The 11999-nt window shown below is 41.8% G+C and overlaps 1 protein-coding gene across 1 annotated transcript in view; it reads right to left on the reverse strand.

Moving 5' to 3' along the window:
- ARHGAP40 (Rho GTPase activating protein 40) overlaps positions 1-11973 on the reverse strand; it is a 100646-nt gene extending 88673 nt beyond the window's left edge. The window contains exon 1 of the mRNA XM_088480618.1: positions 11911-11973. The gene's annotated coding sequence lies outside the window, so the exon portion shown is untranslated. The remainder of the gene's footprint in view (positions 1-11910) is intronic.
- Positions 11974-11999: the final 26 nt, after the last annotated feature.

Consider the following 11999-nt stretch of genomic DNA (forward strand, 5'->3'; position numbering starts at 1 on the left):
CGGGGGGGGACTTTGGTTTAGGCACTTAGAGGGGGGATTAGGGTTAGGTACTGGGGGGGGGGTGGAAGGTTAGGGTTAGGCACCCCAAAGGGAGGGTTAGGAGAGTTCATTAGGTTAGTTAGTACTTACCTTTAGACGATCGGGATTTCCACTGCTGCTGGCCTGCTGGTGTCGGGATTCCAACCATACCACTTCCTGGCCCATACATCTGGGGCCTGCACTCCATCTGCAACAAGTGATCTAGGGTCTGCACTGTATCTGCTACCAGACATTCGGGGTCTGCATAGGTTCTGCCGAACATAGATTTGGGAAGGGTCTGCATTGTATCGGTTACCAGATATTTGTGGGTCTGCATCACAAAGCAGACAGATATTTGGGGAGCTCCGATGAAATGTATTATGGTCACTATCAATAACCAACAAATGTTGTGTTTTTAACAGATTTCCAAGGGGTACTCAAGGTGTTCCTTGAATCTCTCTCGTACCTTTATCAGTACATGTACCAAAAGGCTGAAACTAGAATCAGTAAATCGGGTTTTACTGATTTATTAGAAAAATAAATTTTCTTTTTAAAAAGATTTTATTCTTGGATGCAGAGTATTACAAAGACATAAAGTAGATAATTACGTTGATATATCAAGCAATCAAAAGAGTGGAGAAGTGGACCACTGGGGAAGTTGCCCATAGCAACCAATCAGCTCTGAGATAGCATTAATCAAGTACATTCTATAAAATGAAAGGCCAAAGCTACGGGCAACTAATCCACTGGTCCACTTATCCACTCTTTTCACTGCTTGATACATTAACCCCAAAGACACATAGCAGATGAGCAGAATTGGCTAACACAAAAGTGAGAACATGTGGTACAAGCTTACCAACCAATAGACATAGAAGTAGGTAAGGAGTCATACACATAAAAAAAATCAATTATTTTGTAATAACAAAAAAAGAAGACAAGGGGGAAGAGGGGTAAGGGTAACATAGGTCATGAGGGTATTGGGAGAAGAAAAAGGAGGTGGGTGGAGGGAAAGGCAAGACCAAACAGCCAGCGTTGGAACCAAGGAAATCCTAGATGGTGAAGAGGAGTATCGTCAATAAAATTAAGAGCCAGGCAAGGAGGAGCTGTGATATAGACACCAGGGATTCCAGACCTTGTGGAAAGAGTGCACTGTATCATTAAGTAGCATAGAAATATATTCCATTGATGCAACAAACCATATTTTATTAATGACCACCGCTAGGATGGGTGGAGGGGGTTTCTTTCAGTTCTTAGCTATTTGAGACTTGCGAAGTTACAAATATGACAAATAAGTTTATTTGGCGATTTAGGAATGTTAGGGATGAGTTTGTGTAGCAAAAAGTGTGAGGGGCTCAGAGGAGCTAACACTTGCAATGAAAGTTATATGAATGAAGTTAGGTCTGGACACTCCCACCTAATGTGTAAGAATGTACCCTTTTAAGGCAAGCTCAGGTTGGACAGAAACCTCCCAACAAAGATCCAATGTCACCATCAAAGATCCAATGCCTGAGCGTAAAATGGATACTGGGGAAAGATGACTGTTTTTAAAATATAAAAACAAAATAGTCCTGCGCACTGAGCTCCCTAAAGGAGGTAAGCTGCTAACAACTTATAGGTATCCCCGCCTATATATTGAGCATGAATAGAAAAAGGTATGTTGCAGCGCTCAACCTTCTTGTAACCTTGTAGTTGTAATAAATCCAAATAATGATTACATAACATCGTTTAGTAATATATAAATGACTAATTGTCAATAAATGACTAATTATCAGTAAATGAAAACAGATAAGTTATTATGGTATGAATTAAGTAACAAACAAAGTTCAAGTCAGTGACAAAAAAAACAGATACTGATGTCTCGTTTGTGCAAAAATCCCAATTGATAGGAATATAGTGTAACAAGATAGTAGCCAGTACGCATATGTATCAATATAACACAAAAATATTTATTGAACCATGCACTAAACCAAGGATAGTTAGAACTGGTGCATAAATGTGAGATGGTTTCTGTACCTCTCAACCATATAGGATTAGTGATAAATCGGGAATTCTAATGATTAAATAATTCCTGTCCAATGTCACTGTATAGTCAGTATACTGTAGAAAAAATGAAAAATATCAAACAAATTGCGGCGTCCCGCTATTAATGAAATAATGATGATGAATATTGAATCAAGATGCCCGGGAGGGTGTTCCTGGGGTCAGGGAGTACGGTGTGGCCTTAATGGGGAGAGGTTTGTTCTCTACAGTGCGTATTGCTCACTGGCATCAATGTCGGAGGGTGCCTGATACGTCAAGCTAGCTCCGGTATGTAATGCCAAAGCGTGCGCTGAGGTCGGAGGTCGGGACAGCACAGACACACCGCTCGTGAGAGTAATGTGCTGTGCGTCCCCCTCTAACGACCTGGGACTTACCTCTCTACCCTGAAGGGCACCACTCCTAGCCCTGCCGGCTCCGGCTTCCTCGCTTCTGCGGCGCTGTCTTTCTGGGTTGGTCACGTGACTACGGCGGTGTCTTACGTTGATGTCTGTTTGGAAACAGTAGTTTGTTGAAGAAAGGTTCCGGATCACATATGCAGTGCACCCTGGTCTGACGTCCTTGGTGTAGGCAAAAAACTGATAGGTTTAAAATCTTTAGCGTGCAGTGAGCACCAACGCGTTTCAGCCTTTAAGGCCTTTTTCAAGGAGATGCTGTAGTGGTAAAGTTCCTGACATCTGAATAAGTAGTCTGAGGGCGGTCCAGAGGTGTTCAAAGATCGCCTAGATGATTGGTGGATAGTTCAGTCACTCTAGATAGGTGTTGATTGCTGTCAATCAACCATTCTGGTGTAATGGCAATGCATATATTAGCATAATCCTGTGACTTTATCAGTAGGTATGGGTATAAAATTAAATAAATGAATACAGTGAATCCAAAACTTGGAGAAGTCAAACCCATAAGTATTACTAGTTACAACCATGACATGTCTATTTAGACTAATTCTGGTGACCTTAAAAATGTTCTGAGCATACATGTTTAAGTTTGCTCGGTGTGTCCGTGCTGTCCCGGCCTCCGACCTCAGCGCACGCTTTCGCATTACATACCGGAGCTAGCTTGATGTATCAGGCACCCTCCGACATTGATGCCAGTGAGCAATACGCACTGTAGAGGACAAACCTCTCCCCATTAAGGCCACACCGTACTCCCTGACCCCAGGAACACCATCCCGGGCACCTTGAACAATATTCATCATCATTATTTCATTAATAGCGGGACGCCGCAATTTGTTTGATATTTTTCATTTTTTCTACAGTATACTGACTATACAGTGACATTGGACAGGAATTATTTAATCATTAGAATTCCCGATTTATCACTAATCCTATATGGTTGAGAGGTACAGAAACCATCTCACATTTATGCACCAGTTCTAACTATCCTTGGTTTAGTGCATGGTTCAATAAATATTTTTGTGTTATATTGATACATATGCGTACTGGCTACTATCTTGTTACACTATATTCCTATCAATTGGGATTTTTGCACAAACGAGACATCAGTATCTGTTTTTTTTGTCACTGACTTTAACTTGGTTTATGTTACTTAATTCATAGCATCATAACTTATCTGTTTTAATTTACTGATAAATAGTCATTTATTGACAATTAGTCATTTATATATTACTAAACGATTTTATGTAATCATTATTTGGATATATTACAACTACAAGGTTACAAGAAGGTTGAGCGCTGACATACCTTTTTCTGTTTTTAAAATATGTATTCTAAAATAAAATAAGGGTTTGCTCCAACATTAGAATGGTTATTCTACTGTATAATGCTCTATAGAAAACAATCTATATGCATATTGGATATTACTCGCTAGAATGCCCTCTGTTTCTAGAATATTTTCTGCAATGGGGCAATAGAATACTTGCTAAATTATAAATTGGTCACTAGAATAGGATCTGACCTATTACACATCAGATAGGACTGCGTTGTACTTTGTTACAGCTCTTGGAAATAAATATTTTTTATATTCATTGACTCTGCAAAACCACGCTCAAGTTACACAAAACACAAGGATTTGGTTAAACCTATTTTTCAGAGTGTGCACTACGCACCACAAATGTCACCCTAATTTTCATCGATCTAGGTTGACGTCTCCATAGATATCTTTTATTTCAGTGTTCTATAAGATTCAAGGACTCACTTTATCTTGCACTTTATAACTGGTACTAATGAGAAGATTTTAGGGGGCAGGGACAGCTGGGAAAGTGTTATTATCCTGTAAAAATCCATTTGACGGACAATTGCGACAATAGGGACTTTGTTTGGTTAGACATACAGTACACTACATACTGGTGCTCTTTCTTACTTCCTAAAAATAGATGGAAATAACAAACATGAGGAATACTGTAGGAAAATAAATCCACCATAACGAAGAAAATTAGGATGTTTACAAAAAGTCAGCTTACCAGGTATACTAGTTAATGAATCAATAAATAATATTTTAGATTAAGCCAATACTGTGAGAAGACAACTGTGTACATTACTTTGTTTCAAAATTGCATATTAATGCTAAACCAAATAATGTACTAACATTTATTTTTCAACTTTAATACATAAACTTTAATAACTGTAAAGAATAAATGCCTTTAAGATCATGTCTGTGCCTAAAGAGAAATCCCAGTCTCATCCATTGTTGTAATACAACAATGCTTGAGCACAATATAAAATAAAACTATATAAAATGTACACGGTTTGTGTTAGTAGATGACTGTAATATCAACAAAATAGTGGTCAGACTTCCCTACAACAGGAGCTTAACAGTGTTCGGCATTCTCTTGCTCTCCTTTTCTCCCAACACACTGCTAAACGTCTTAAATGGTTACACCAAACCTTCTACGAAAAAGGAGATAAAGCCGACAAGATTTTGGCATCTAGACTCCGTGTGGCACGAACCTATAAAAATATCCTTATGATTAAAAAGTCCACAAATCACCTTCTACATGACCCTGCAGCTATCAGTTCTGAATTCAAGAGCATTTATAGTAATTTATACAACCTAAAATGTACCTCTCCCCCTACTTCTGTCCCAGCTACTGAGTCGGCTATCCAAGAATTTATTTCCGCTGCTAACCTTCCTCAGTTGTCTCAAGAGACAATGGTATGTTTGAGTAGGGAGATCTCGGAGGAGGAAATCAAAAGTGCAATTAAGCAGCAAAAATATCTGGCAAATCCCCTGGGCCTGACGGCTTTACAGCTGCATATTAAAATTATGGGGCATTTAGTTCCCCACCTGTATTCCCTTTTAATGATGTTCTACATGGGGGCTCCTTCCCTAAGGATATGCTTGAGGCTAGGATCGTTGTGATACCTAAGGAGGATAAGGAACCGCACAATTGTGCTAGTTATAGACCCATCTCCCTTCTCAACTTAGCTAAAATTTTGGCATAGATTTTAACATCTAACAGACTCAACCAGGTCCTTCCCTCCTTGGTCCACTATGACCAGGTGGGCTTTGTGCCAGGACGTCAAGCTCGAGACAATACCTGTAGAACCATAGACCTAATTCATATCATGAACTCTAGTAGATCCCCGGCTGTAATTCTTGCTCTCGATGCTGAAAGAGCATTTGATAGGATCTCCTGGAGCTTTATGTCCCAAACCCTGCAATCATTTGGGAAATCGGGAGACTTCCTGACTGGTGTCATGGCTCTCTATCTAACCGTTCCGCTATAGTCTCCATCAATGGCATCCCATCCAACCATTTCCCTATCTCAAATGGCACCAGGCAGGGCTGCCCTTTGTCCCCTTTGATCTGTGCCCTGGTGATAGAACATCTGGCATCCCTAATCCGACTGAACCCTAATATCCATGGAGTGAAGGTTGGGGAATACCTCTTCCAAGGTCGCCCTTTTCGCTGACGAAATTTTGCTCACGTTCACTCAACCTTGGATTTCTTTACCCAACCTTTATCACCTACTAAACCGCTATAGTATACTCTCTGGGTATAAGATTAATTATTCTAAATCGGAGGCCATGCTCCTTCATATTGCTCATCAAGACGCTGAGGCCATTAAATCCTCCTACAATTTTAAATGGCAACATAAGAAAATCAAATATCTTGGGATCTTCCTGACATCCCGTTACTAATTATTATATCAGGAGAACTTTTTATAAAGCTTCAAGTGGATCTGGCCTCCTGGAAATGGCTTATACTCTCATGGCTGGGTAGGATCATAGCAGTCAAGAATAATGTTCTCCCTAAATGGCTCTTCCTTTTCCAAACCCTCTCGGAGGCAGTTCCCCTTACTCTCCTTCACAATATTCAGAAATGTATTAACCGGTTTATTTGGAATGGCAAACCCCCTTGGTTATCTTCGACTATTCTAAAAAAAAACAATTTCCAAGGTGGGTAGATGACTCCCTGATTTTAAACTCTACTATCTAGCCTCACATTTTTCTCAAATTGTTTCCTCCTACTCCCCCCATGGAGCAACCTCCTGGCTTGATATTGAATCCAATTAGATCAACTCCCCAGACCTATCCTCCCTGTGAGGCCTACAGAAGAACCATCGTCCCACTCCTCCAAACTTCCACCGACAATTAAATTCCTTTTACGGATATGGGTTTTATACTTTAAATTTGCCATCACCACCCCTATATATCTCCTCTTACACCCATATGGCATAACCCCAATTTTCCCCCAGGTTTGCATGTGGCCCGCATGAAGTTGTGGATACAGGAGTCCTTTAAATTCCCTGCTGATTTTAGTTCACAGGGGCTTTGGTTCTCATTCTCAGACCTACAATGACAATGTCCAGCCAAACCCCTAAAACCCTTTGAATATTCCCAGATACGGCACTTTTAAAGTGCCCTACCACAAGCCCTGCTTCTTCGCAATCTCACCCCCTTTGAACGGCTCTGTAAACATTGCTCCCTGTCTAAGGGAATGAGCTCTCATATTTACAATATCCTTGTTGATGCGGTTCTCCCCTCTAATAATCCCCATGAATCCTCCTGGGAAGTAGACCTTGGCTCCCCATCTGATGAGGCTTGGGACGACATGAGACTGGCAATTGCTAAAACCTCTATCTCTACACGCCTTAAAGAAACTTCTTATAAATTATACTACCGCTGGTATTATACCCCAGTACGTCTCTCCCATATGTATCCCTCTGCTTCACCACTCTGTTGGAGAAACTGTGGCCTTCGGGGTACCCTAGCCCATATCTGGTGGACCTGCCCAATCCTCAAACCCTTCTGGACCTTGGTCCATACTCTTCTGAATATATTTGAGAACCCGATTGCGAAGGACCCATGGACCTTCCTTTTAAGTTTCCCCCCTCCTGATATTAATAAGCGCTCTTAAATTGTTATCCAATATTTTAGTTGCTGCCAGGAGCTTGATTGCTCGCAACTGGAAGAACCCTCTTCCACCATCCCTCTCTGCCCTAAAGTTGCAAATCAGGCATATATCGGAGATGGAAAATATCACCTACTATCTTTGTGACAGGGGTCATATGTTCTCTCAAGTGTGGGCTCCATGGCTCTTATATGATGGCACCGCTCCACCTTTGATCTCCACACTTGCTACCCATATATGATTCATGCGAATTGGATGGCTCTGCTCGCTCTGCTCTGACCACTAAGTGGCAAACGACTCTAATTAGCTGAATACTTTTCTTGTTCTCCGAGCGGCACTTTCTTTTTCTAATGCTTTCTGTCCAATATCTGGTATTCTTAACGATAACTTATTTCTCTTGGTAGTCCTGTTTCCCACCTCCCCTTCTACCAATCCCCTTATATGTTTTGGTTTATTGCCAATAACTTTATTTAAAAAATAGCTCATTTGTAAGGCTTATTCTGTTTAGGTCTTCCATATTTGTTTTTGTGAGCTTTCTAAATAAAGAATTAAAAAAAAAAAAAGTGGTCAGAAAGAGAAAAGCACTAATATGGACAAAGTTGCACATGGCACTAAATTATGCACACGTTACTAAAAGGGATTCAGTATGCATGATGGTTCAAATCCCGACAGCAGTGAAAATCCCTATCGTCCCAAGGTAAGTATTTCCTAACCTATTCTACCCCCTAACCCTCCCTTAGGGCTACCGAACCCTAACCCCCCCTCCCCTTCCCCCAAGTGCCTAACCCTAACCCCCCTTCCCCGCCACCTAAACCTAAGTCTCCATGGGGGTGCCCAACCCTAACCTCCCCCCGGGGGTGCCTAACCATAACCCTCCCTTCCCCTAGCCTAGCCCTAAACTCCCAGGGGGGAGGGGTTCCTAGTCCTAAATCCCCCACGGTAACCCTAAACCTAACCCTCTCTCCTCCTCCCCCCCCCCCCCCCCGCGCGTGCGGCTATCCGCGCCCGGCTTATCTTCGATCGGTAAGCCGGGTGTCAGGCTCCCGGCAATAGGTAAAATGACAAGCGTCAGGATTTCGACACCTGTCATTTAACCCCTTGCCGGGATTAGACAGTCGGGAAGCCGACGGTCGAGATTCCTTCCGTCAGCTTCCCACTAAAAGGGAGGAGCTCTGTATTTATGTCACAACTAAGGACAGTCCTTATGCCTTATGATAATCATAACCTGGAAAATAATTTAGGAGTGCCCAATGAGCCGACAAGTAACAATGATTGATGTTTACAAATGCCAATTGAGTGCCTTGTTTTAATATATCCAAGATGTCATTCTCCTCTCCTTTTCCCCTCCTGTTGTAGCTGTATGTATCTTTTTTTTTTTACATTTTACTTTGATCATTTTAGTAAAAATGGTAAATTTAGAGCAGATAAAAAAAAAAAAAAAAAAAAAAGGATAGTCCAGGGTAGAACTTCCCAAACTTTCTTGAATCACAGCACCCTCGCGTATCAGTATATTTTTAACTGCACCCCTAAGCCAAAAGTTTCTTATTGAGAAATTCTGAAAAAAAAAGTTAAATGAAGCTGCTAAGCCTGTCATCCTTAGGTCCAGTTATATGGCTGTAGATAGTGTTCATTTTAGGTCCGGAGTGAAGCAGGGAGCCCGACCATATAAAGGGCACTCTTTTGCACGCCGTTCGAAAAGGGGGTATGGCCAAAGGGGCGTTTCTTTAAGACCCTTCAACAACCTTTTGGGGGGGGGTGCCCGGCACTTACGGACATGCTAGGCTGCTCCCAAGCTCTTACCTCACTGAATAGATGCCGTGCACATGCCTATTCACCGGCGGTGAGCGCTGCACCTCAATTCCCCCCACCCCCACTGCATCACTGCTCCCCTGCACCCAGCAGGTTGTTTTAGCAGTAAAACAGCTAGCGGGAGCGCTAGTAGACAGGGTTCTGCTTTTGTTTGTCACATATTTTATGATTAGAAGCAACCAGCACTAGTTTTGCCTATTACATTGAGCATAAATAACTTGATTTGGTCCTGGATTTCCAACTCGTGACACCACTGCAAGTGCCACGGCACCCAGTTTGAGAATCACTGCTCCAGGGAATAAAATGTAACAGTCATCTCTCAGAGATGAGATAGATAACTGATTCAACTTCTGGGTGTCACCAGTCTGTTGTTCCGAGAATATTGTCACTCCTGAGAAATGTATCTATTAAAAGTATTTCACATTTTCAGTTTAATCATCAAACTAAGTACCAGTACTGCTTGTAATCATACCCATTTACAATAATTAAATGCATTTCAATGTTAGTAAAACAAATGTAAACAGATCACAGTAGAAACCATTATTTGCAGTGTCAGCATGCCAATTACTGCTGTTTCTAGCATTCTGGTAGCATTACACTGGTGTTCCTGTTTTCTGAAGGAATCGTGTTCTATAAAATTGCATACACCGCAGGTCAACACATTATGAAAGGCAGCTTCAAGTGAGCTGCAAACTCTAAAGGTGCGTACACACTAGGCGAACAGGAAAGACAGTACGATTACGACATCATAATCGTACCGTCGTTCCTGATCCCCTGTAGTGTCCGCACTGAACGATCAGTCGTTCAGTTCAGGCACTGTACATCATTCCTGAACATGCCAATCTGTCGTTATCGTCAGATTGTGCTGCATGTTCAGGCGATGGACAATATCGGAAACGACCAGCAGGAGTGCGCATCGCTGGTCGTTTCCGACATAAAAGTGCACGATTTGGGCAGGATTACTGAGCGACTGCACGATTACGATGTCGTAATCGTGCAGTCGCTCAGTAATATCGCCCAGTGTGTACCCACCTTAATACCACTAGTGTTTTCCTTACTGCATTTACTGAACATGGCAATGCCCCAAGCTTCTTGGATACATAATACACTTTATCTGTACAAGGTGTAATTAGACGTACAGTGGGGATTGTTGCAGTTCATATAAAGCACATAGCAATCCACTAACAATGCATTTGCGAAGCTATTACTGATGTCACTACTTTAGTGTGTAAGCCATCTGGGAGGCATAGTCCCCAACATCTGCTGTTTTGCATGGTTGATTTCATTGTTAATAAATATGTCTTGCTCTAATAGTCATACAGGGCTTGATTCAGAGTTGTACAGTACGCAAACCAGATGGTATGCGTAAAACTCCGATGGTGGCTGATTGGCACATCCGCAGTATATGTGCCGATAGATATCTGCAGTACCCCCTAAGCCGCAGCAGGATTGATATGCTACAGCAATTTGGGGGCAGAGAAGAAACATCGACGTCCACTGTCCCAGAAAACTGGGGCGTGGCCAGTATCTGCCTTTTCCGATGCAGCATTACTGGTCCCAGCAGCGTGTAATACACGGCCATGCTGAGCAACCTGAGGATTACTCAGATGGCCGATGTTCACGCAGTTGATCCAATGCTCAGACTATGGGCCTGCTCCAGCAAGGATCGCAGTTGCTAATACGCACGCAATTGGCCGATTGTTGTGTTCTGTACATGCATCGCAGTGTGTGTGCGCAAACTAGCTATTGCGAACGGGACTGAGATCGCAGAGGCTACGCAAAGTTTGTGGGTGGTGACGGGTGGGGTGTGATCGGCCGAACACAGGTGTGCCAGTGCGTTTCAACGCCATTGCATGGACGTGCATAAATTATCCACTGCAATATCATACGCAGCCTGAGGACTCATAGCGTGCGCTGAAGTAAGAAATTCCTGAGTGAGGTCTGACCTGCCTTAACTGTGCGTAATGGTCTGATTTTACCAATTATTTCGCTATGTTGCCCAAGTATACGGATGTAAGGGGAAGTGGGCGTCCCTATGTTAGGTTGTGACCACAATGCGAATGCAAACATTTGCATATCACCGCTGATATTAGCAACTGTGTTGCATGCGTATTAGCAGAACAGCGATCCTTGCTGAATCAGGCCCTATATACACACACACACACAATACAACTCCTGCTGCATTAGAATATTTCTGCTGCTTACATAGACGCAGCGGCAATGCTATTAGCGTACAACTCTTAAAAAGACCCACAGATATTAGGATTATGCTTGTTTATATAATATACCCATGAAAATTTTAAATAATGCACACTAATCTAATTTGATAATGCTTTTTTGCTATATAGACTACCATTTATACAGTGTTCACCTCCAAGCTTAATATAAAATAATGTTCTTATAATAAAAAAATAAAAAACCAGTACAAAAAAAAAAAAAAGCAACCCCACTGTACACTTGAAAATGTGTGGGTACATTGTTAATATTTGCCAGTAAAAGTGGCATAATTTAGGATTTATATTCACTAACAGAATGCTGTAGGCACAAATGAGGCACCGAAAACTGACATTTTTCTAGTACATTGTTGCAGTTGATTACAGTACATTTGTGCACATGTAGCACAATTATTCAATTAACCTACTTGTTTGAAACTATGAAAAAGTGAATAGAACATAACACAATTCTACTATACACAGAACAGACCGGACCTCTGTGCATCACCACTATACATACATGTTCCTAACACAATTCTAATGCTGATAGATGTTGAGAACTGCGTCCAGCAAACCAAATGGGTGTGGAAACCATGGGCCATTGGCAAC

Source organism: Taudactylus pleione, unplaced genomic scaffold (genome assembly GCF_031769625.1).
Source record: "Taudactylus pleione unplaced genomic scaffold, aTauple2 ptg000256l, whole genome shotgun sequence".
Classification (NCBI taxonomy): Eukaryota; Metazoa; Chordata; class Amphibia; order Anura; family Myobatrachidae; genus Taudactylus; species Taudactylus pleione.